This window comes from Notamacropus eugenii, chromosome 1, assembly GCF_028372415.1.
Source record: "Notamacropus eugenii isolate mMacEug1 chromosome 1, mMacEug1.pri_v2, whole genome shotgun sequence".
Classification (NCBI taxonomy): domain Eukaryota; kingdom Metazoa; phylum Chordata; class Mammalia; order Diprotodontia; family Macropodidae; genus Notamacropus; species Notamacropus eugenii.
The window spans coordinates 229,231,586-229,257,545 of NC_092872.1; the positions used below are offsets into that span (position 1 = coordinate 229,231,586).

At 40.0% G+C, this 25,960-nt stretch overlaps 1 pseudogene; it reads right to left on the bottom strand.

Annotated features, from left to right (window-relative positions):
• Positions 1-13,435: 13,435 nt before the first annotated feature.
• On the bottom strand, positions 13,436-14,827 carry LOC140524673 (eukaryotic translation initiation factor 2 subunit 3 pseudogene; annotated as a pseudogene).
• Positions 14,828-25,960: the final 11,133 nt, after the last annotated feature.

Genomic DNA, 25,960 nt, shown 5'->3' on the forward strand with positions numbered 1-25,960 from the left:
CTCTCCTTCCCACAAAACTACCACTAAACCTTTCTGGGCCTTCATCTCCTTCTGTGTTACATGAAGGGTTGGATTAGACACTTTCCAAAGTCTCCCCAAAGTATTCTATAATCTGTGTTTTCAGATCTCTTCCAGCTCCAACACTCCACTCATAAAGACCCTCAGAATGGTTTCCCTGAGAATTGGGATCACTTTAGGAAAAATTGGGAAGTAGATGGATTTCATCGATAGAATCAGGATTTGAGCTAAAAGAGACTTTAAAAATCATACAATCCGTAACCCTTGTTTTACAGATAAGGCAACTGAGGTCCAGAAAGAGAACTTCAAAGTTATGAAATTAGGATCAGACATCAGGGGCCATCTAATTGAATCTTTCCATTTTACAAATGGGGAAACTAAGGCTTAAGGAGGTAACTTGCCCAAGGTCTCAAAGAGAACACCAGAAGTGGAGTTAACAAATTGGTTAGAACTGAGATCAGGCAGAAACTGACTTCTAACCTTTCAGGAGACCTGGCTTCAAGTACTGCCTTCGCCTCTTGTAATGTTTTCGTTTGTTCACCATCAGCAATGCTGGAAATTTTCTACTGGGTTCTTTAAGAGAGAGTGTGTCCCCAGTCTGGGTCCATGAGGAAAACTGGGTTTGAGGGCAAAAACTCTAGGCTCGTTACAGGCTCAGAAAAAAAATGGGACAGTCACAAGACATATGGTCATAGGGGGACCTCAATACCAAACTTGGCTTGCCCAGTCTCTGTGAGAGATAAGAGAGCTGACCTTCATGGGCTCAGCTTTTTAATACCAAGAAGACTAGAGGAGGAGGAGTCACTCATTGAATACCTGTTTGTTTCTTAACATGATTTACACATTTATGTTGCTACCTAGGAACCCTCACAGATTCATGAAGAACCTGGTCCAACCTCTACTTGAAAAAGCTTCCCCTTAGCAATATCACCAGGACTTTATACTGATTCTGCTTAGAGACCTCATGTAATGGGGTTTACTTTTAGCCATCCTTCATTTCTTTTCCTGCCTTTACTTCTGACCTTCTGTAGTTGACCCCATGCCTAAACTGCCTTCTCACACTGGAAGTTTCCTCAGTGCCTGTGGCTTTTTCACCCTCAAACATCTTTGTGTGCCTTGTGCCCTTGGAACATCTCTCTACTCTGCAGTCCCCTTCTCCCATCCATTAGCTCCTCTCAGAATCTCTATTTCATGGAAGGACCCAGTCTGGTCATCCTTCATCTCTTCTCCTGCTCTGCTTCTCACTCTGGACTTTCCCAGTGTGGGTTCCTTATGTTCTCCTTCTGCCTTTCCTTTCAATTCCATTTTATGCATTGTCTTCTCTTATTGGAGTGCAAGTGCCTTCAAGGTAAAGGATGTTTCTTTTTGTTGTATTTGTATTCACAGTTCTTAGCATGGTGCCTGACATACAGTAAATGCCTAATAGATGCTCCTTGACTTGACGTTTTGAAGCAATCCATTCTACTCTAGGGGGTAGCCAGGTGGCACAGTAGATAGAATGCTGAGACTGGAGTCAGTAAGACTCATCTTACTGAGATAAAATCTCATCTCAGACATTTACTAACCATGTGACCCTGAGCAAGTCACCTAATCCTGCTGGTCTCAGTTCCTCATCTATAACATGAACTGGGGAAGGAAATGGCAAACCACTCCAGTATTTTTGCAAAGAAAACCCAAATAGGGTCACGAAGAGTCAGACACGATTATAAACAACTGAAGAACAAGGACAAAAATTCTACTGTTGGACAATTCTAATTGTTAGTGTAGTCCAGTCCTACTCCCCGCCTTGCTGCCAATCAAAGCTATACCCAGGTTCAAGGAACTCAAGGAGCATCTATTCAAAGCTACACATCATGAACTCCCATCAGATGCTTCTTTTGATCACACGAAATCAGAAGTCACACTAAGTCAAAACAAAGAAATTTAATTAAAGAGAGTAGCAAGACAAAAGACAAGGAAAAATGGACACCTTCCTTTCCTAAACACTCAGGGATACACTCTCCTAATTATTCTCATGCTGCCAGTTGGAGAGGGAATACAGACTGGAAAACTCACACTCATAGGGTTGTATTCCAACTGGAAAACCTTTTGCCTCTGAAGCCTTCATTGTTTCTTCCCCATGGAGCTACTCTTACCTACTGGGCTTCTTTCTCCATGACATCTGAATTTCTTGGCTGAGCTGTTACTCCCACATGCTTTTTCTCTGCTGAAATGCACTTCTGAGGGGATCTCTCCATCAAAGGGGAGTGTCTGCAACCCTTTTGTAAGATATCCCTGTATTCTTAGACTACTACATATCTTCTGTTAGTCAAGCTCACAGTAACCCTCCAGCTAACAGAGCAAAAGTGTCTTAGCACAAATTTTTTTGTTTGTTTGACAATTTTGCTTGCACCTCAAGCAATTTCTCCTGAACTTTCTCCTGAAATTTAGGTTGGCCTAAGAAAGTTCTTTGCAACTCCCCTCATGCCTCAGGAGCTAACATTAAAGTCACACAAATTATCTGAACTTTACTTAGCAAGCCTGAAGAGGCAAGTTAGGCCTTCTATTGACTTCTGTCCTGTGCTCCTGTGTCTATCCCTGTTACTCTCCCTTGCCTTCCTTTTGGGAAGCTCAATTCTTCCTGTCTGGAACTTCTATCCATTTTACCTAGTTATTCTTCTAGGGTCGAGCTGAATCAACGGAATCCCTCTTCTTTATGACAATTGTCATTGTTGAAGATAGTGATCATATCTCCCAGTCTTCTCTTCTCCATGCTATATATCCCCAGTTCCTGCAGTTGATCCTCGTACGATGTGGTTTCTAGTCCCTTTAACATCCCAGTTGCCTTCTTTAGGTTGTGCTCCACTTTATCAATGTTCTTCCTAAAATGTGATCCCTGAACTGTACACAATGCCTGAGATGTGGCTTTACTAGTTCAGGGAACAATGAGACTGTCCTCTCACTTTCTCATTCTGGACACTCTTTGTCCAGAGAATGAGGTGCTACAGTTCATAGAGAGAGAGTCAAGTGTGGATGTGGCAGCCATTCCCCTGGGCAGAATCTCTGCCCAGCTCCTGCTGGCTGCTTGAGAAGTTAAGGTCAGCAGCTGATGCTTCAGCTTTGGAGAATGGGATGACATTTATGGATACTGGGTAGTAAGTAGTTTGTTGGTATATGGTAAAGGCAGTAGATGTGAGAGCAACTGTGGTATAGACCATTGTGGGGGGTGGGGAGGAAGCCTGTTGCTACAGGACCTATATATTACCTAAGACATAGGTCCCAGAGCTTAGAGCCAGAAGGAACTGGGGAACATCTCTGTCCTACCCTTCACTTTACAGATGGGGAAATTGAGACCTCTAGAGATAAAGTAACTCCAATTCCAAGGTCAACAAAGCAGTTAGTAACAATCTTTCCAGTATCCCAGTATCCACTATCTATCTGTGTATGAAAAGATTTTAGTGCATGTCAGGAGGAAGCAGGAGAGGCTGGCAGATGTGGCAGAAATGGTTTGTGCCAAGCACTCACCTCAGATTTCCTTGTCCTTGTGCTGTGTGGGAGAGTGTTCATGGGGATTTGTCTTGTTGGTGTGGTCTCTGGGATGGTTACTCTGGTTACCTCCACCCCATATCAAGAGCTGTAAAATCAGCTGCGTAAAGGGAGTGACATGGGGGTGGTGGTGAGGGATGATCACACAACAGACAACCTAACACTTAGAGTAGCATTCATACAGAGGTGGTTCCCTACCCTCACCATAGGACACCTTGGGAAGTTTGAAGGGATGGATGAGGCAGAGCCTAGGGAGCCAGGACAATAGACCCAATTGCTCACTTTGAGGTTGTGGTCAACAGTATCACCTGAGGCAGATGCTCAATGTTCCCCCAGGCCAGCTGCTTCTCTGGGGTCTCTATCACACCCTAATCTAATTACCAAAGGAGATAACTGCATAGAATCATAGATGTGGAGTTGGAAGACACTTCCTTACAGGTAATGCAGACCAACCCACTTATTTTACAGTGGAGGAGTCTGAGGTTCAGAGAAGTTAAGCATATTACCCAAGGTCACACAGCAAGTAAGTAGCAGATTTGAAATTGGAATGAATAGGGAACTTGGAGTCACTGGACCAGTTTCCAATTTACTGCATTGCCTTTCTGTGGATGTCATGGAATTCTGGAGATAATGAATGCTTCATGTTCTCCTTAGAGTGCAGTGTCACACATTTTCAACCCATCCAATGTATGTGGCATTTAGTGAATAGGAAACTGGGTCAACAGGCTACAGGGTCTTTTGCCCCTCCCCTCCAGCCCCCTTTCCAGTTTTGGAGTGATGATAATTGAATCGTTGTGTTCATTTTTACTGGAAAGGATTCTGGTCACCACTCTCCTCTGTTTCCTTCTATTAGGATGTGAGTTACTTGAGGGGATTGAACTGCCTTGCCTTTTTTCTTTTCTTTTCTTTTCTTTTCTTTTCTTTCTTTCTTTCTTTTTTTTTGTGTGTGTGGGGAGGCAATTGGAGCTAAGTGACTTATACAGAGTCACACTGCTAGTAAGTGTCAAGTGTCTGTGGTTAGATTTGAACTTAGGTTTTCCTGACTCTAGGGCCATCTACTGTGACAACTAACTGTCTTGTCTTTCCTTTTCTCAGATGTAGCTGAGGGCTAGATGGCAAGGGATTTCTCTGGTTAGTACTACAGGTCTCACCATGGACTGTTCTTGTGGTGTGGGGCTCAGAATCATCTGTCCTCCCATTGTCTGTGGTCTCAGAATAGCGCAGGTAAAGTTGAAACCATGGTCACGGAAGAATTGATGTGATCTGGTCTGCGAACGATTGGGACTAGATCTGTATGATAATCATTGTAAGGAACTTCCAGGCAAAGAAATTCGCTCTCCTTTATTATGCAGGTCAGCACTTTTTCTGCAACTTACATTCTTAGAAACTTTCCCAGAGCACTGAGAGATGAAATGACTTGCCCAGAGTTATTGCAGACAGTATATCTCAGCCTCAGGTACTTCAACACAGGTTTTTCTGACTTTGAGTCTATCTGTGTACCCACTATGGCATACTTCCTCTATCCAGACATTCTTTCCAGAGTCTAACATGACCTGCTCTTTTTTTAAAGTAAATTTCGTTGATATGGGTTTTTTTTTTTCACATCATCAGAATTTCTCCTAGCATCCTTCCCCTTCCCCCTCCCAGAGAGCCTTTGGAATTAAGAAATTTTTAAAAAGAGAGGGAAAGAGAAGAAGGGAGACAGATAGAGAGAGCAAAACACCCCTCCCCCAAAAACATATCAGTTAAAACAATCAAAACATCCAAAAAGTATGAAAATTTGTGCAATACGCCACGCTAGTGGACTCCCTTCTTCTGCAAAGCAGTGGGATGGGTGTGGTTTCTCATATCAGTTCTTTGAAGCCAGACTTTTCTTTGTAATTTTTCAACATTCACTTCTGTTTGCTTTGAGGCTGTTCTCCCCACTTGCGTTGTTTTATTTACTGTGCATGCTGTTTTCTTAGCTCTGCTTACTTCACTCTACATATAAAACTTTAAATGTTTTATCATAATCATAATTTCTTTCAGTCCAGTGATAGTGCATTACATTCAGTACCACATTTTGGTTTGCCTTTTCCTGACCAATGGGCATTTACTCTACTTTTAATTATTTGTGACTACAAAGGGTGTATCTGGAGACTTTCTTCTTATCAATGACACCTTGTGGTGTAAGCTTAGTAGTGGAATTTCTGGGTCACAGGAGATGGATATTTTATTCTCTTTATTTGCATAATTCCCAATTGCTTTCTGAAATGATTGCACCAAATCACAACTCCATCAACAATGAACTAGAATGCCTGTTTTCCCTCTCTAATATTGACTGTTGCCAAGTTTTAGTTATTTTTGTCAAGTTACATGGTATGAGTTGAAACCTCAGGGTTACTTTAATTTGGCTTCTTTTTATTATTTCTTTGGAGTATCCTTTCATATGAATGTTAATGTTTGCAGTTCTCTGGCAAACTCTTTGTTCGCATCCTTTCATAACCTTTTACTAACTCATTTATCTGGGGAAATGGGGGAGACATACAGTTGCAAAACTGGGGAAGAGTCATTTGGTAATTATTGGACAAAAAAACCTTCACTTGACTTGACTGTGTCCTTAATAGATTAAAATCAAACAAAAGTAAGGCACCTAAGGAAACCCCAAACTGGGGTAGCAGGAAGTCAGAACAAAACAAAACAAAAGATTAAGCCTAGGGGTGTTAGCTAAATAGGAGGACTCTGTTCCAAAGAGCTTGGTTGGTGTTAAGGATTTCCGCTGGATATGAGAGACCTAGATTAGACTCTAAAGCAGGAGGTTTTGTGGGGTGGGGAGATTGTTATTTATTTTTTTAAATGTTAATTTATTTTTTAAAAGTAATTTTTAAAATGTTTGAGTCCCTAATTTCTTCCAGCCCCTCTCCAGTCCATTGAGAAAGCAACTAATGATATCCACTATGCAGGTGAAGTCATGCAAGCATATTTCCATATTAGCACTGTTGAAAAAAGAAGGCAAGAAAAATAAAATAATAAAAACTTTAAATTTGCCCTCAAGGTCTATCAGTTGTTTGTCTCTGGAAGTGGATAGCATTTTTCTTCAAGAGTCCTTTGGAATTGTTGTGGATCATTGTATTGATCAGAGTACCCAAGTCTTTGATCAGAGTTACGATACTGAAAAGAAGAGACTTTTAACTTTTGTTAAAAAAGACTGCCTCTGTGGCAGTCTGGCAAAGTCAATAGACCCCTAACCAAAATAATATTTTTAACTGCATAAAATAAAATACATAGAATTATACACCAATTATATTGGAATATAAGTATAAGAGTTTTTGGGTTTTTTTCCCCAATTCAAGTACAGAAACTCTGAGAAATCTCTCCATGAACTACAGTTTAAGAACCCCTACTTGAAAAGAAATGAGACAAGGACAATATTTTGCTGACCCAAGGTGAGTGCCATTACATAGCTTCTGACTTTGAATTAAGAGCACAGCAGCGTTCAGCACTCTCAGGAGTAAGAAGAGATGGTGAAACATTTCAGCAGAGCCACAAATTGGAAGAGTAGCAGTGTGCAGTTCCAGTTTAGCATCCAGTGGAGCAAAATCTGGCAGAATATGTTTCTAGCTAAAGGACATATCTTATAATCTGCCCAGCAGAGCAGTGAGCAGAGCAGAATCCAGAAGTAGCACAGCATGCAACCTAGAATCCCCCCATTCAGTATGTTGTTGTTCATTCACTCAGTCATGCCTGACTCTTCATGACTACATGGACCATATTTGCCATGGAGTTTTCTTGGCAAAGACACTGGAGTGGTGGGCCATTTCTTACTCCAGTGATCCCCAGGTGGTTGTCCAGCTCCGTGCACACTGTGGATACCAAGGACAAGTCCATAGTTTTTAAAGAGTAGCTATTTCCCCCTCCCCACCCTGTTGAAGACTTTCTGCCTCATACCAGACAGGAGTATTTATAAGGAGTCTCCTGTGTAGTAGTACTTAGTCCTGGAGTTACAAGCTAAGTTAAAATAGATGATTGACAGTCGTTGAATACATCCAGCTGAGCTTTCGTTTATGGGCCATGAAGACAGTTAGCTGCTTCTTAATCAGAAGTTGCTTGTGTCCTGTTCCCTAAACCAGGGACTCTCTTGATCCAGCTGCCCCAAATCTTCCTTTCCCGATTTACAGACTTATTTTGTTTAACAAGGCAGAAATGATGAGCTTTGAGCATATGGATGTAAATTCCCATTACCATACCCCTTTCTGGTGACTGGGAAACATCTATCACTTCACATGAGTCCTAATTGCAGCTCGGTTCAGGGTGCGGCCAGGGAGCCTGCAGCCACCGGCATAAGCTCTCTCCAGCCTCCAGTCATCTGGCTGACACAACCCGCACCAGTCAGCCTTGGCAAACGAGGACAACCTCCATTTGTGCTTATCGGAGGACCACAGCATCCGCGGGCGGCTATGAGCCCTGCCAGGTCACCGGGAACACCAGCTCCTACCCTAGCATCGCCACAGCCACAAGATCGTCTCCTGCCCACTGGTCCTTGAAAAATCCAACCCCATCAGCTTCAAAGCGTAATCGTGGTCAAACCTCCTGGGTTACCCCGCACCAAAGCTCCTTCTCCTGTTTCGGTGCCGCCGGCTCCAGCACCAAAGAATCAGTCCCAAGAACCTGCAGGCGTTTCTTTCAGGGACCACGAAGACTTTCATGACGTCACCTCACCGGCCAGAGTCCACTTACCCGAGGAGAGTGCTGCGATATTGACAATAAATTCTCAATTCGTGCGCACACCAACGAGTTCTTGTCGGGATGGAACCTTTCTTCAGCACGTTTACAAAGAAGGATCCTCGAAATAGGTAAAAAGTACGGAATGACAGAACTGCATTCCGATGTAGTGAAGTACGAGTCCTAGGCTACCGAGCAGAGGCTCCCAAAACCTCGTCGAAGAAGTGTCAAGAAGTGCCCAACCAAAGAATCTCCCCTGAGGACGATCAGGCCAGTGATATCTGGGCACAGCTGCAAATATGGGAACAGCTGGAGGAGACTGAAAAGCGGGGGAAAGATAAACTAGAGAGAAAGGTTCATGCGAGCGGCAAAGTCTGGATCTAGGCCAGAAGGCCCAGAACAACTGAGCTGGAACCAGGAGGCAGAGGACATCCAGCAACCAGAGCTAGACTGGAAGAGGCAGAGGGAGGCGGACTTCACTGTCGTAGAAGCAAGCGGCTCTAGAAGTAGTGGAAAGTGGATTCTCCGGGACCGGGATCGGTGGCAGAGGCTTCTAGAACAAGGACAGCAGTCCTGGGCACTTCTGGAGTTGGGACCTCTAGAGAGTTAAGGGCACAAAGGATAAGGTGGGTCAGTCTCAGGAACCTCATATTTTGTTTAGAAAATGATGGAGAGATCAGGCATTCACCACTGCTATACAAAGTATTCCTTAGATAAAATGGAAAGGATAGAACTATTTTGTGTGGAGATGCCTGGGGAGGTTTTGATCTATTAGCAGATTAAACCTTTTGATTATTTGTTTTTGTAAGGAGTGAATGCGATATGGTTTGCAAAAGAGCCACCTCTTTAAAGTCAACAGATTTATAGTCCGTTTACAAAACAACTCTTCAATAGGAAAGTGCTTTTCTGTAACAGTGAGAAAATTTATAAAGTTCTGTGGACATGATTAAAGGACAATTCAATCTTGGCTGATGAAGATGATGAAGATGAAGATTTTGAGGAAGAAAGTGAATGAAGACACTACAGCTCTAGAACACTTTCCTGTTCTTATCAACTATTGAGAAAAGAACCCATGTCCTGGCATAGGAGAAAGGGAGGAACTGGCAGCAAGGAACAATACTGGTGAGTCTAGAAAACAGGTAAGTGGAGAGCTGATGCCTGGATGGACCATGTGTGCATTTAATGTTCTGTTACAGACATTATGAAGGCAGGGAGAATGCCTGAGAAAGTCACTGGTATGGGAGAATGTGGCACAGGTTGTTCAGTTTGCCTGGAGAACATAGGAGAAAGCTGCACAGGTAGGTTGGTTCAAAAATGTTTAGTGGGAGTCAGAAACATTTCTTCTTCTCCCTTTGATGTGGTCTCAAAACCAAAGAGGTACACAGTAATGGGGAACCTGAGCCTCAAGGTCACATGTGTCCCCCTACGTCCTCAAGTTTGACCCTGTGAGGGAATCCAAACTTAAGGAAACAAATCCTTTTATTAAGGGGATTTGTTCTGTCAAGTTTGCATTGTCAGAGGGCCATACTTGAGGACCTAGAGGGCCACATGGGGTCTAGAACCCACAGGTTCCCCACCCCTGACTCCTAGATAATCCACACAACCAAAAAAGTGAGTATCTGAGACTTTCACCAGCTCAAGAAACCGGATGTGACTAAATAATTTATCTCCCAGTCCAGTTCTGGAAGAAGACCTCTCTGAAAATTATCTGTAACCACCAAGTACATCCAAGACTCTGTCCTTGGCAGGTGAGCCTAGGCAGGAAACTGGCCCAAGGACTAGCTGCTCCATGAAAGTGAGTGCAGCTTCAACCACTGAGCCTGCTTGCTCATATGGATATGGCATTTCCTAAAGTCATCACTAGCTCCTCCCAAACCACCACACTGTCAACTGCATTTCAGCTTTGTGCAGAGTCCCAGGAAAGCCACAGTCAGTGGGCATTTTCCTGGGCCCTGCAGGGAACAAAAGGTCCAGAAAATCATGGCAGATACACCACACACACACACACACACACACACACCTTTATGGAGGAGTGAAGCCACCACTACATGATCAGGAGCAATGCAGGATAATGAGACAATTGTACTCAAACCATCACCCACTGCTTTTCAGTGTACTCGCCTGCCCCCACCTCAGCTGCAGCAGCCTCACTTCCAGCAGCCAGCAGCCCTGCTGCCCTCAGTGCCACAATCCCCCACATCCCAGGTACAGTAGCTGAGCTGTTCTCTGCATCAGTCAACACAGGTGCATCAATGCCAGATACACCATGGCTGAAGGGAGAAGAGTAACCATGAGCTGGGCATTCAGCAAACAAAAAAGCCCCCCAGGGCTACTACCCACAAGAGCACCAAGCAACATTCTAAGTCCAGTTTCAGAGCTGTTTCTGGAAGTGGGAGTTCCTCAGAAACATTCATTCACAAACCAATAAAACCCCAGAGTGAGAGTCATCTCTTAATTCCCTAGAGCCAAGGATTCTATCACAGTACTGAGAAAGAGAGCAGTGGAGAGAATATGAAAAATGTGCATGCGAAAAACAATTTTTTTAATCTGTGTAATCCATATTAAATTAATTGCCTTTTGGAGAAGGAAGAAGTGAGGGAGGGAGAGAGCATTTGAGCATCTGAAACTCAAAAAAAAATTTTTAAATGATGACTTAAAAGATTTTTACATGTTGTTAGGAGGGATTTAGGAATTTCATTTTAAAAAGAAATGAATGTTAAAACATTATTCTATGTACCTGGGAAATAATGAAATAAAAAATATTTCTTAAAAAGACTCAGTTCAGTATCCTGGGAGAGTAGATTAGGACCTTTGTTAATTGCTGGAGCCTCCCCAGTCATCAAGAAGTAGTCTGGAAGCTGGAGTGTACATCAACGAGCCCAAAGACACCATTTGTGACTTGTTAAACAAGTAAGTCTATAAGCAGGGAAAGAATATGAGGGACAGCTATATCAGAGGAGTCCTCAGTTTAGGTCATAGTACATAAGGAACTTCTCTTGATTGAGGAGCAGCTAGCTGCCCTCCTGGCAGATGAACAAGCTAAGATGGATGAATTCAAGGACTATCAGTCATCTCTGATTTGACTTTGCTTGTATCCCCAGGACTTTACATTATGACACAAGAGGTTCCTAACAAATGCTGCTAAGTCTGGTATTAGGACAAAGTGCTCTGCAGGTTGGGAGGTGGGAATAGCTACTCTTTAAAAAGTATGGATTATTAACCTCCACACTCCCAAATTTTCACTGTTCTGAACCTGCAAGACCACTACTAGACATAGACCCGAAAGATCCAAGAAAAATGAGAGAAACATACCTGCAAAAATATTTCAGTTTCATTGTAACAAAGACCTGGAAACAAAGTAGATATTCATTAATTGGTGAATGGTTGAAGGTTTCATGGTATAGGACTATTCTTGTGCCATAAGAAATGTTAAAAGTGGGGAGTATTCTGAACAATCTGGGATAACTTAGAGGGACTGAGGCTGAGTGAACTGAAGAGAAACAGGAATCTAGCACTGGAAAGGAAAACATCTGTAGAAGACTCAAGGACCATGATGAAATCCATGACCAACCCTCTCTCTGCAAAAGAATGATAATTCTCACCTCTTGGCATAAAGCTGAGGGGTGAGAAATGGATTTTCAAATGACGACCATATGTGTATCTGCTTTGGGTGATCACACTCATTTGTGAGAGAAATCTCTGTACCTCAGAGGGGAGGAAGAAGGACAATTGTTGTGACAAAGAAAGAGGAGATCAGTCCTTGGAGCATGTGCTAACACTACGTTTTGGTGAGCCCTGTTCTAAGTGGTCAGTCAGACCTTTCCATTTTATATCCTCACAATCTTCCAAAAGCAAGTTCACCAACCTCAGTGTTTGCCTGAACGTCCAGAATTGGTCTTTCATTGCCTTGTCCCTTCTCTCTCCTTCCAATAAATTATTTCTCACAAAGAAAGTATCGATGAATCATTAAAATACAGATAAGCAGAAGGAATTTCAGAAGAGGAAACAGAAGAGCAGGCTGGTATTGGTGGTTGTTTGTTAAGTCAGAAATGTGCCTAGAAAATAAAACAATTGTGCATGATGGAGTTTTAGATACAATCCTAGTTCTCTGTTTTAGATACAGTCCTAGTTTTCTGTTTTAGATCCAGTCCTAGTTTTCTGTTCTTCTTTGTATAGGAAAGTGTTCATGCTTGTTAATAAGGGCAGTAATAAAAATAGCTCTAAAATATCTGCTGATTATATTCAAACTTTAGTTTTCTTTAAACAGTAGAAATGAATGTGTGATTCCAATAGATTGATTATGTCTTCAACTTAAATAAAGTTATACAGGAACTGAATTCTTCACAGTAGGACCTTCAAACAGTACCCTACTCTGCTGACAAAATCCTCATGGATTCTCAGCTATAGCTATTCTTAATGTAAAAATTACTTGCCAGTGTTTTTATTTTTGACCTTGGATCTGTTCAATATAAGACAAAGTGAAAATTACAATAAAAGGATATTTTGAAAAAACGGTAAAAAAGAGTAGCTTACATTCTACTGGGAGCATCCCACTGGAATGGAAACACACCATGTGATTCCAAGAGGAAGACTTCATACAGTCCATCTATTATTTCTGTGGGTATGAAAGAAAACGACAGATGAAACAAAAAGAAAGGCATAGAAATTTTGGTTTTTTGAGAATCTGAAATGTCATTATAGGATGTTTACAAGAGCCAACCCAACTTTTTTTTATGGTCTTCAAAAAAAGTTTTATTTCTTTAAGTATCTTACTGTTGAAACAATTTTTGAGGCCTGGGGCTATTCAAAGGAACAATGAAAAATAAGAAAAATTTTATTTCAAACAGGTTTTGTTAATGAACAAATGAAGATGTCTTGACTGTTGTAAACATATCTTAATTTCAAACCTGCACTGATGGATAAATTAAACATATGGTATGAGAATGATTAATTTCTGCTAAAATGTGGAACAAATCCACCATTATGCCAATTTTTACATTTATTGCAGACACTGACTAGTATTTTGATACCAGAGGTTAAATTTTCATCACAAGAAACGAGAAAGCTATCCAGTGTTCCTGAAATGTAATAAGCTGTGAAATTAATTCCCCATTATTGCTCTGAAAATATTCCCCTAGATTTCAGTGAAATCTCTTTCCTCAGCCAAAGTCAGGCATCCAGTGAGAGTTCTTTAGTTGCCATCTACCGTTGGTTTGATTGTCACTCCTCTTCTTATCTGACCCCAGCCAATTAACTGCCAATGTTTCTCAACTCTTCAACTAACGACATTCTTTTCTTCTATTTCTGTGCACACAGGATTAGTAAGAACAATCTCACCTAAATCAGTAGACAAAGAGCCTATATTCACCATGAGCATTTCATTCTTGGATAGTTTTGTCACCTTTGCTGCTTTGTTGTCTCCTTCGGTACATACACCTAAAAGGCGTCTAAGCAGGAAATAGGAAATTTCCAACTCTGTGAAGATTTCAGGCAATGCTCCAACTGCACCAAGAACCTGTCCCACCATTCTATCAGCTTGGCACAAAACTGGATCTATTTTTGTTCCAACCCCAATAAGACATCCAGGATCAGCATACTGAAGATCATTATGTTCTGCAAAAAGTGAGACTATTTTGGAAAAGATTGGCTTACACTTGAGTTTCCTTTCACTATCTTTAGAGACAATGCCAGGTAGGACCTCCAGCTCCTGACCCACTTTTAACACTCCTTTAAGAACACTACCATCAGCCACACCACCTTTAAGGTCATCAATTTCACAACCAGGCTTGTTGACATCAAAAGATCGAATAACGATAAGTCTGGGTTGTGAAATAAAGTCGTGTGGGGATACTGAAATTTTCTTTACTATGTATTCACAAACAACTTCAGTATTATATTTCAGCTGAGTAGAAATCGGAATAATAGAAGCTCCCTCTGCAACTGTACCTTGTACAAATGCAAGGATCTATTCATATTGTTTCTTGGCCTCACTTTCTTTTACCAAATCAGTCTTATTCTGTAGAATCAGAATGTGTTTCAATTTCGTCATTTCTATAGCAGCTAGGTGCTCAGAAGTCCGAGGCTGAGGACAAGACTCATTACCAGCTATTAACAGTAGAACTGCATCCACGACTGCTGCACCATTTAGCATTGTAACCATCAAAATATCATGGCCAGGACAATCCACAAAAGAGACATGTCTGACTAATTTAAAGTTTCCTTTAGTTCCTGGAATGTCTGTAGGAAATTCATCAGGTGTGCTGCTTCCACAAGATCTGTGACTTTCTGGCCAAGAACCACTTGGGTCATCAAGTTTGTAAATCTTAGCATTAGCATAACCTAATTTGATGGTAATATTTCTTTCCAGCTCATTTTTGAATCGGATAGTGTGAACTCCAGAAATAGCTTTTACTACTGTTGACTTTCCATGTGCCACATGGCCAATTGTACCTACATTGATTGTGGCTTGTCTGCTGATAACTTCATATGAAGGCAGAGTCAACTTGGTAACATCCAAGGTGGTCAGATCCTGGCAAGACAGATGAGACTGCCCTAGAGTCACTCCTGGTTTGTTGCCCGCCATCTTGCTCAAAAAGGAAGTTGGTTGCCCCAGGAGCCCCAACCGACTCTTAATGGGGATCATGCTACACTAGCCCAAGTAAAGGCCAAGTTCTCCTCAGAGACAGGTAGATCTACAGGATGATCATCTGACTGCGCTTCTCCTCCAGCCAACCTAGTGACCCCTTTGACAACTATCCCAAGAGCAGCCTCATATCTGTGACCTGAGGTGTCTTTGTTCTGTGGGGGTAAGTCTGAAAAATTCCCCGAATCAGTAATTGTTAGAAAAATACAAACTAAAGCAACTCTTAAGATTCCAAAACACACACACACACACACAAACACACACACAAATACACACACACTTATATGCAAGGATAAGAAAGGAAAATGAGAAATGTTGGAGCTGGTACTGGAAAGCAGGCTCACTAATGAACTGCTCAAGGTGTGATTGGGGCCAGTCATTCTGGAAAACAATTTGTAACTATGCCCCAGAGTGCACACCCCTGTATCCAGCAGTACCACTACTAGTCCTAAGCCCCAGAGAAATCAAAGAAAGAAATAAGAAATGCAGTGCTCTAGCCCGTTGGCCGCCCAACTGCCTCCAACAAAGAGGGAAAGAACTTCCAGCCCCAATAACATTTACAGCAGCTCTATTTGTAGTATCCAAAATTTAGGCACTGAAGGGGACACATCATGTGGAAAATGGTCGCTCAAATGATGATATATAAATGGAATGGAATCTTACTTGTACCTCCAAGAAATGACAAAATGGGCCAATTCAGAAAACCCTTATATGACCTTTGTGAAATGATGCAGAGTGAAAAGACCAGAACCAGAAGGACTGCTACAACCACATATGGGAAAATCACTTTGAAAGGCTCAGAGGCTCAGATCACTGTGATTTTAGGATTGGAGGACTGATGGAGCATGCTGCCCCCTTCTGGACACATTGATCAAGGCAAGGTGCAGAATAAGCCAGACATTTTTCAGCCAGGGATAAGCGGGGAATTAGTGTGGCTTCATTATTTACATGTGTTTTAAGGTCTTGGTTTTTCTTTTTGTCTTCCCATTTGTGGGAAGAGTGGGGTGGGGATAATGGGAGGGTTTTATGACAGGGGAGACAAAGTGAAAAAGAGAAGTCATGGGGGAATTTTCAAAGAAAAATGACAGAGAACAGAAGGAAGGCTGGTAAGAAGCAGAATCACTTGCACTTTGAAAGCTGCAGGTGGAATTTAGGATATTTTTAAAGACAATCAAGCTGTACTAAGAGATATGATCATGTCCAATATTCATATTTTCCCATTTTTTTGGTATTTAAGTTCTGAATAAAAATTAAAAAGAAACAAAATAATGAAGTGAAAGGGAGTTGGACAGCTATCAATCTGGGAGTTGCCTCAGAGACTAGGATCACATAGATCCAAATATTCACTTAACACCTTTGTGCCAGCAAAGAAAGGGAAATGAGGGAGATGTCAATCAATTAGAGAATAATGAAACACTTTTGAGGAACATGACTGTGGTGGAATATTCCTTTACCCTAAGAAATGCTGAACAGGAAAAATTCAGAGAAGAATGTGAAGATTTACATAAAGTAATGCAGAGTGAAAGAAGTGGTCCCAGAAAAAAAAATACAGTTACTCTGTGACAATTCAAGAGTCAGCTTGTTCTCATGACTACAGTGGCATCTTGGAAACCAACTCACCTTGGCTTGAAGTCTGGTCTCACACCCCTGGATCTGTGGAACCCTGAGAAAGTCACAGCCTCTCCATCCTAAAGCAACTCTGAGACTGCTGTTTGCAAAGTGATTGCAATGATTCTGTATTGAGAGAAAGATTGTCCTCAGCTGGAAGTTCCCCACACAAATGACATCATCGTTCTCATTGTATCCATGATTCCTACTACAACAATGTCAAGAATTACAACAACTGAAAAGGGGAGGGGCAAAGAGCCAATTCAGCCCTATGTAATTATGACGACCAAGCCCGAGCATCTTTCTCTATAACATGAAGAAGTTAGACTAGATTGACTCAAAGTTGCTTTTTAGCTCAAAATTGTGATCCTTTGAAACTAAGACTGTCAATGGGGAAGTGTATGAAGAATTTGTAGCACATGAATGTAATGATTCAATATTATAAAGAAATATAGAGAAACTTGGGAAAACATCAAGACATCACAACTCAGAACAAGGCTATGATTAATATTGGATTGAGAATACTTATGAACATGTCTGCTTCTCTCTTGTTTGGTGGTTTACCCCCAAAGGAGACAGAGGCTATCACGTATGGACAATGTGTTCCTTTGCTTTGATTATTTGTTCTCTTTTGTTACCAAGGAAGGTTCTATTTAGTTGAAGTATAAGGTCGTATTGGGAAATGACAGTGACATTTTTTAAAGAAAAGAAACAAAAATTTATTTTTTAAAGAAAACAAAGGGTTGATTCCATATTACAACGATGAATGGCAGTAAGACTTTAGCGGAGATGTTCAAATGTATATCAGCCTTTTAACTTGGTATATGGAGAAGACAAATAATACAGGCTACTTTCATATAATATGTGAGAGAGCACAGAAAGTTATATGTATATCTCTACATAGACATGTATATCTGTGTGTATATGTATGTGTGTATATATGCATACACACACTCACACACATGAACTTTCAACATACCTCTATTCTTATCTCATCAATACTGGTCTTCTCTGGAAGTTTTTCAATTTTGCCTATATCAAAATGAATTGATTACTTTGAACTTATTTGAGTAATTAAAAAAAACACAGAGGTTAAAGGTGATTCAACTGGTAAGCGTTTAAAGCTGGATTTAAACTTCACTTCTTTCTGATTCAAGGTCCAAAGTTCTCCCCACTTTACTGTCTGGTTTCCTTCTACATTGTGCTACATTGCTATATGGAATACAAATGAATACAATATTTTCCTTAGAAGCTACAGAATGATAACCTTGGAATTTCCTCTTATCAAACTACTCATTTAAGACACACACACACACACACAGAGTCATGTGTACCTCTGACTGTATGGGACAAAATTTATAGTTAAGGATAATTTCTCTCAAAACTGCTTGGCACCTTCTCAGCACACAAACCAGTATCTTTCAGGGATGGGATTTTAACCCATTTCTTCCTAACTCAGGGAGCAGTCCTCTATCCACTGTGTTTTGCTTCCTTTTTCTTCTCTAGGAGATGTATGGGAATCTTATTTCTTGGTGTGTTACCAAATTTTTGAAAAACAGAGTTGACCCATCACACAAGATCACAGTGAGGAATAACCACTCTCAGTTATATGCAGTAATACTATCTGACACTTTTGAGACACTAACAGGAAAATAATTTAGGTTGGCAGACATGCTGCAGATTCTCAAACATATCAACTCAGGAAGGGAATCCAGTGAAAGCGACGGAGAGAGAAGTGCAGAAGCCTAGGTAATTGTAGCAGCCACACCTGAGACAATTAACCCACAGATTAAATGTCTATAAGTCACCTACTTGAACTTCTAGGAGCCAAGATGGCAGAGTGAGCAGTAATTGCTATCTCCCTCCCTTTATTGACCTTGAAGAGCTCAGAGAATATTTCCCCAGGAAAAATCCTGGAACAGTGGGATCAGGTGAAGAGATCTCTTAGAGTCTCTTAGCCCATGAGACTAGGAAAATCACTGAGGAGAGTCCCTCTTGCTATGGCTGAAGGGGACCAGTGCAGGACCAGAGCTGTCACAGACAATACTATCTCAACCAATGGGGAGGAGATCCTGAGCCCCAGGGGGATGGAGCCCCCAACCACCAACACCAGGACCCCATACATGCCTCAGCACCCCAGAGAATTGGGGAGACACTAGCACAGATGGGTTCACAAACCTCTGAGCTTGCCTATGCTCTAGATCAGCAGAGGAGACGTCCTGTGGCCAGACCACCCCTCCTCCCAAACTTAATGCAGTTAACTCCAGGGCAACTCCAGGGAAACCCAGAAAAACTTCACATGGCCTCTGCTTTCAAACCAACCATCTCAGCACCAAGTAAGCTGCAGCATTTTAGCTTCAGCTGAAAGAACCAGAGGTCACCATATACAAAGCCTCAAGTTCAAGGCACAAGAACTGTGGGGCAGAGCCCCCTGCGCCCCAGAAACAGAGATCTTCTTTAAAAGCCAGGAAGATTGTCCTCATCATGAGTAAGAAGCAATGCAGAAAAGAAAAGACCATAGAATCTTTCTATAGGGAAAAGGACCAAAACACGAATACCTAAGAGGCCAGCACTGAGACTGTATTCCCATCTGAAACTTCAGAAGGGAATATGAACTGGTTTCAAGACCAAAGAGCATTATTAGAACAGCTCAGGAATGATTTTAAAATCCAAATTAGAGAAATAGAAGAAAAACTGGCTAATGGTTTTAAAAATATAACAGAATTCACTGAAGAGAACAGCTCCTTAAAAAGGAAAATTGGACAAATGGAAAAGAAAGTATAAAAACTAACTTGAGAAAATAACTCCTTAAAAGGAATAATTGGACAGATGGAAAAGGAGATGCAAAAGTTAACTGAAGAAAATAAATTGATAAAAATTAGAATCAGGCAAGTAGAAGCTAATGACTCTATGAGACATCAAGAATCAGTGAAACATAATCTAAAGAATGAAAAGACGGAAGAAAATGTTAAATATCTAATTGGAAAAACAACTGACCTGGAAAATAGACCCGGCAGAGAAAATCTAAGAACTAAATATCTTCAAAGAAATCATCAAAGAAAACTGCCCAGAAGTCCTAGATACAGAGGGCAGGATAGTCATTGAAAGAATCCACTGTTCACTTCCTGAAAGGGATCCCAACCAAAAACACCAAGGAATATCGTTGCCAAATTCCAAAACTATCAAGTGAAGGAGAAAATACTTCAGGCAGCCAGAAAGAAAGAATTCAAATATTGAGGAGCTACAGTCAGGATCACACAGGACCTGGCAGCTTCTACATTAAATGATTGAAGGAATTGGAATATGATATACATAAGGCAAGGAGCTGGGACTACAACAAAGGATCAATTACCCATAAAGTTGAGCAAGGAGATGGACATTCAGTGAAATAAGGGATTTCTAGACCTTCCTGATGAAAAGGCCAGAGCTCAATAGAAAATTCATTCTTCAAACATAGGTCTCAAGAGAGGCATAGAAAGGTAAAAAGGGGGGGAAACTTGTTATTCAATATGGGCAAACTGTCTACATCCCTATAAGAGAAGATGATACTGGTTAATCTTGAGAATTATATATTTATTATCATATATAAAAGGTATATACAAAGACAGAGGTCATGGGTAGAAGCTAAGTGATGTGACGATAAAAATGTGATAAGGGTGCAAAAGTATTGTAATGGGAGATGTGAAAAGGAGGAAGCAGAAAAAGGTAAATTGCATCACAGGAAGAGGCACAAAAATATATTACAGTAGAGCAAAAGGGTAGCGACATGAGCATTGTTTGAGATTTACTCTTATCTGATTTGGTTCAAAAAGGAAACAACAAACTCAATTAAGTATAGAAATTGTAACTAGCTCTATAGGCAGTAAGAGAGGAAGAGGAAAGAAAAGGGAGGGAAGAAGTAGTAAGGGAAAAGGGGAGTAAAAGGGAGAAGGCAGAAACAAGGGAAGGAAGACTGAGGGAGGTGGTGGTCAAAAATTAAAACTCTATTGTGAAGGGGAAGGGAGAAGGGAGAACTAAAAGCATAAATGGAGTGAAAGAGGATGGAGGGAAAGACACAGATAGTAATTATAACTGTGAATGTGAGTGGGATGAACTCTCCCATAAAACAGAAATGGATAGCAGAATGGATTAAAAACCATAATTCAACAATAGGTTGTTTAGAAAAAATACATTTGAAATGGGGGCATACACACCAGGTAAAGGTAAAAGGTTGGAGCAGAATATATTGTGCTTCAGCTGATGCAAAAAAAGCAGGGGTGGCCATCCTAATCTCAAACAAAACAAAAGCAGAAATAGATCTAATCAAAAGAGATAAGGAAGGAAACTATATCCTGCTAAAAGACACCATAGACAATGAAGCAATTTCATTACTAAACATATATGCTCCAAGTGGTATGGTATCCAGATTCTTAGAGGAGAAGTTGAGGGAGTTATAGGAAGAAATAGAAAGCAAAACTATAGTAGTGGGGGACCTCAGCCTCCCCCTCTCTGAACTTAATAAATCAAACCTCAAAATAAACAAGAAAAAAGTTAAGGAGGTGAATAAAACTGTGGATAAGGTAGATCTGATAAATCTCTGGAGAAAATTGAATGAGAATAGAAAGTAGTACATGGCACATATACAAAAATTTACCATGTACTAGGGCATAAAAACATCACCATCCAGTGCAGAAAGGCAGAGATAGTCAATGCAACCTTCTCAGATCTTAATGCGATAAAAATTATATGTAGTCAAAGGACATGGATAGATAAACCAAAAATTAATTGGAAACTAAATAATCTAATCCTAAAGAATGAGTGAGTTAAACAACAAATCATAGAAACAACCAACAACTTCATTCAAGAGAATGACAATAATGAGACAACCTACCAAATCTTATGGGATACTTCAAAACAGTTCTTAGGGGAGGTTTTATATCTTTAAATGCCTACGTGAATAAAATAGAGAAAGAGGAGATCGCTGAATTTGGCATGCAGCTGAAAAAACTAGAAAAAGAACAAATTGACAATCCCCAAGTAAATACCAAATTAGAAATACTGAAAACCAAAGGAGAGATTAATAAAATTGAAATTAAGAAAGCTATTGAACTAATAAATAAAACTAAGAGTTGGTTTTATGAAAAAATCAATAAAATTGATAAACCTTTGGTCAATTTGATTTAAAAAAAGAAAGAAGAAAACCAAATTACCAATATCAAAAATGAAAAGGGTGAACTAACCTCCAGTGAGGAGGAAATTAAAACAATAACTAGAAATTACTTTGCCCACTTTATTCCCATAAATTCAACAATCTAAATGAGATGGATAAATATTTTTAAAAATATAAATTGCTCAGATTAACAGAAGAGGAAGTTGAATACTTAAATTACCCCATTTCAGAAAAAGACGTTGAACAAGCCATCGATGAACTCCCTAGGAAAAAAATCTCCAGGGCCAGATGGATTCACAAATGAATTCTATCAAATATTTAAAGAACACTTAATTCCAATACTATATAGACTATTTGAGAAAATTGGGGAAGGAGTCCTACCAAATTCTTTTTATGATACAAATAGGGTTCTGATATCTAAACCAGGAAGAGCCAAAACAGAGAAAGAAAATTATAGAGCAAATTCCCTAATGAGTATAGATGCAAAAATTTTAAATACTAGCAAAAAAGAATACAGTAACTTGTCACGAGAATAATACATTATGATCGGGAATGCAGAGCTGGTTCAATATTGGGAAAACTATTAACATTATTGATCATATCAGCAGCAAAACTAACAGAAACTATATGATTATCTCAATAGATGAAGAAAAATCTTTTGACAAAATGCAACACCAATTCCTATTGAAAACACTGGAAAACATAGGAATAAATGGAACTTTCCACAAAATAATAAGTAGTATGTACCTAAAACCACCAGCAAGCATTATATGCAGTGGGGATAAATTCGGTGCATTTCCAATAAGATCAAGGGTGAAACAAGGATGTCCATTATCACCACTGTTATTCAATATGGTACTAGAAATATTGGCTGTAGCAATAAGAGAAGAAAAAGAAATTGAAGGAATTAGAATAGGCAGAGAAGAAACGAAGTTATCACTCTTTGCAGATGATATGATGATATACTTAGAGAATCCCAGAGAATCAAGTAAAAAATCATTTGAAATAATAAACAAATTTAGCAAAGCTGAAGGTTACAAAATGAATCCACATAAAGCATCTACATATTGATGTATTACTAACAAAGCCCGGCAGCAAGAGATAGAAAGAGAAATCCCATTTAAAACTATAAAATATCTGAGAGGGAATATATGAACACAATTACAAAACACTTTACACACAAATAAAGTCAGATCCAAGTAAGTGGAAAACATCAGTTCCTCATGGGTAGGCCCAGCCAACAAAATAAAAATGTCAATTCTACCTAAATTAATTTACTTATTCAGTGCCATACCAATCAAACTATCAGATATTTATTTTCTAGAGCTAGAAAAAATAATATCAAAATTCATCTGGAAGAACAAAAGGTCCAGAATATCAAGGGAATTAATGAAAAGAAATGCTAGGGAAGGTGGCTTAGCCCTACCAGATTTTAAATTGTATTATAAAGCAGCAATCATCAAAACCACTTGGTACTGGCTAAGAAACAGAAGAATAAACCAGTGAAACATGTTAGGCACTCAAGAAACTGTAATCAATGAATATAATAATCTACTGTTTGATAAACCTAAGGACTCCAGCATCTGAGATAAGAACTCACTCTTTGACAAAAATTGCTGGGAAAACTGGATAACAGTGTGGTGGCATAGACCAATTCCTGACACTGTACACAAGAATAAAGTCAAAATGGATATATGATCTAGGTATAAAGACTGATACAATAAACAAATTAGGGGAGCAAGGAATAGCGTATTTGTTGAATTTATGGAGAATGGAGAAATCTTTGACCAAATAAGAGATAGAGAACATTACAAAGTGCAAAATGGATAATATTCATTACATTAAATTGAAAAATTTTTGCACAAACAAACCCAATGAAAACAAGATTAGGAGGGAAACAGAAAACTGGGAAAGAATTTTTGCAATTAGTGTCTATGATAAAGGCTTCATTTCTAAAATATATAGAGAACTGAGTCAAATGTACAAGAATAAAAGTCATACATTTCCCAACTGATAAATGGTCAAAGGATGTGTACAGGCAGTTTGCAGAGGAAGAAATTAAAGCTATCTATAGTCATATGAAAAAATGCTCTAAATCACTATTGATTAGAGAGATGCAAATCAAAACAACTCTGAGGTACCACATCACACGTATCAGATTGGCTAACTTGACAGCACAGGAAGATGATAAATGTTGGAGAACATGTGGGGGAGTTGGAACACTAATTCATTGTTGGTGGAGCTGTGAGCTGATCCACCCATTCTGGAGAGCAATTTGGAACTATGCCCACAAATATGTATACCCTTTGACCCTGCTATATCGCTTCTAGGACTGTATCCCAAAGAGATCACAGAAATGGGAAAGGGTCCCACATGTACAAAAATATTTCTAGCAGCTCTCTTTGTGGTGGCCAAAAACTGTAAATCAAGGGGATGCGCATCAATTGGGGAATGGCTGAACAAATTGTGGTTTATGAATGTAATGGAATACTATTGTGCTATTAGAAATGATGAACAGGAAGACTTCAGAGAGGCCTGGAAGGACTTATATGAACTGATGCTGAGTGAAAGGAACAGAACCTGGAGAACTCTGTACACAGCAATAACCACAGTGTGCAAGGAATTTTTGTGGTAGACTTGGTACTTCATTGCAATGCAAGGACTTAAAAAATTCCTAATGGACTCTTGAAGCAAAATGCCTTCCATATCCAAAGAAAGAACTATGGAATTGGATCGCAGAATGAAGCAAACCATTTTCTTTTGTATATGTTTTATTTTGTTTTATGGTTTCTCCCATTCATTTTAATTCTTCTATGCAACATGACTAAGGTGAAAATGTATTTAATAGGAATGTATGTGTAGAACTTATATAAGATTTTACACCATCTCAGGGAGGAAGTGGACAGGGAGGGGGAAGGAAGGAGAAGGAGGGGAAAAAATCTAAGATATATGGAAGTGATTGTAGAACACTGAAAACAAATAAAAAAATTTAATAAAAAAAGAAAATAATCTAGGTTTCATCTCTCATCTATAATGACTATTTTCAAAAATTAATTTATTTATTCAATATTCTTTTTTTCTTCTAATTTGAGTTTTATGGTGGAGTCCAGATGGCAGAATAGAAGGATAGACCTACTCTAACTGTCCCCCCATAACCCATATAATACCTGTAAAAATGACTCTAAACAAATTCTAGAACAGCAGAAGCCACAAAATGACACAGTGGAATAGATTTCCAACCCAAGATAGCCTGTAAGGATGACAGAAAAGGTCTATCACACCAGGCTCAGAGTAGAGTGCAGTCCAGCCTTGGCCATGTGGCAAGGACAGGACTGGAGGAGGCTTCAGGGCAAGCAGTTATGGATAGCAGCTGTGGTTCCTAGATTTCTCAATCCACACATGCCTAAAACAGCATCAAAGGTCAGTAAGAAAGCTTTTTCACCTGGGTGAAAAGGAAGCAGAGTCTGGCCCTAGCCCCAGCCCTAGGGCAATGGCAATAACTGCAGCAACAGTGCATCTTCCTCTTTTAGAACCCTCTGCCTTTAAGCCCTGAGGGAATCAAGAAACTGATGTGGGTGTCAGACCTGAGTGGTGGTCCTGGGGTGAGAAGGAGGTCTGGCTTAGTGGAGCTGGAGGTGGTTGTGGAGAGGAAATCCTACTCACAGTTCAAGGACCAAAAAGAGGGCTTTTGGTTGCTTACAGACAAGAGCTCAGGTCAGGAGAGAAGTAAACCCCTTGTTCGTGCCACCTTGTGCCACCGTGCAGCAACTGAGAACTTACAGGTCCCTAGTGATGTTTCAGAGAACAGCTGCACAAAAACCTCTGAAGTCTAGGGTCATGTACCCTCCACTTGACAAAGGACTCAAAAGTTAAGTAATTGACTGAGAAAATGCCCCAAAAGGGGGAAAAATAAGACTATAGAGGATTGCTTTCTTGGTAAAATGGTATTTTCTTCCATCCATTCGGATGAGGAAGAACAAAGCATACCACCAGAAGAAGACATCAAAATCAAGGCTTCTATATCCAGAACTTCCAAAAAAATGCAGTGAGAGAGGTGGAAGAAAAATTGAGAAGAAAAATGAGACTGATGCAAGAAAATCATGAAAAGCAAGTCAACAGCTTGCTAAAGGAGACCCAAAGAAATGCTGAAGAAAATAACACCTTTAAAAATAGACTAACCCAAATGGCAAAAGAGGTCCAAAAAGCCAACAAGGAAAAGAATGCTTTAAAAACCAGAATGGACCAAATGGAAAAGGAGGTTCAAAAGCTCACTGAAGAAAACAATTCTTTAAAAATTAGAATGGAGCAGATGGAAG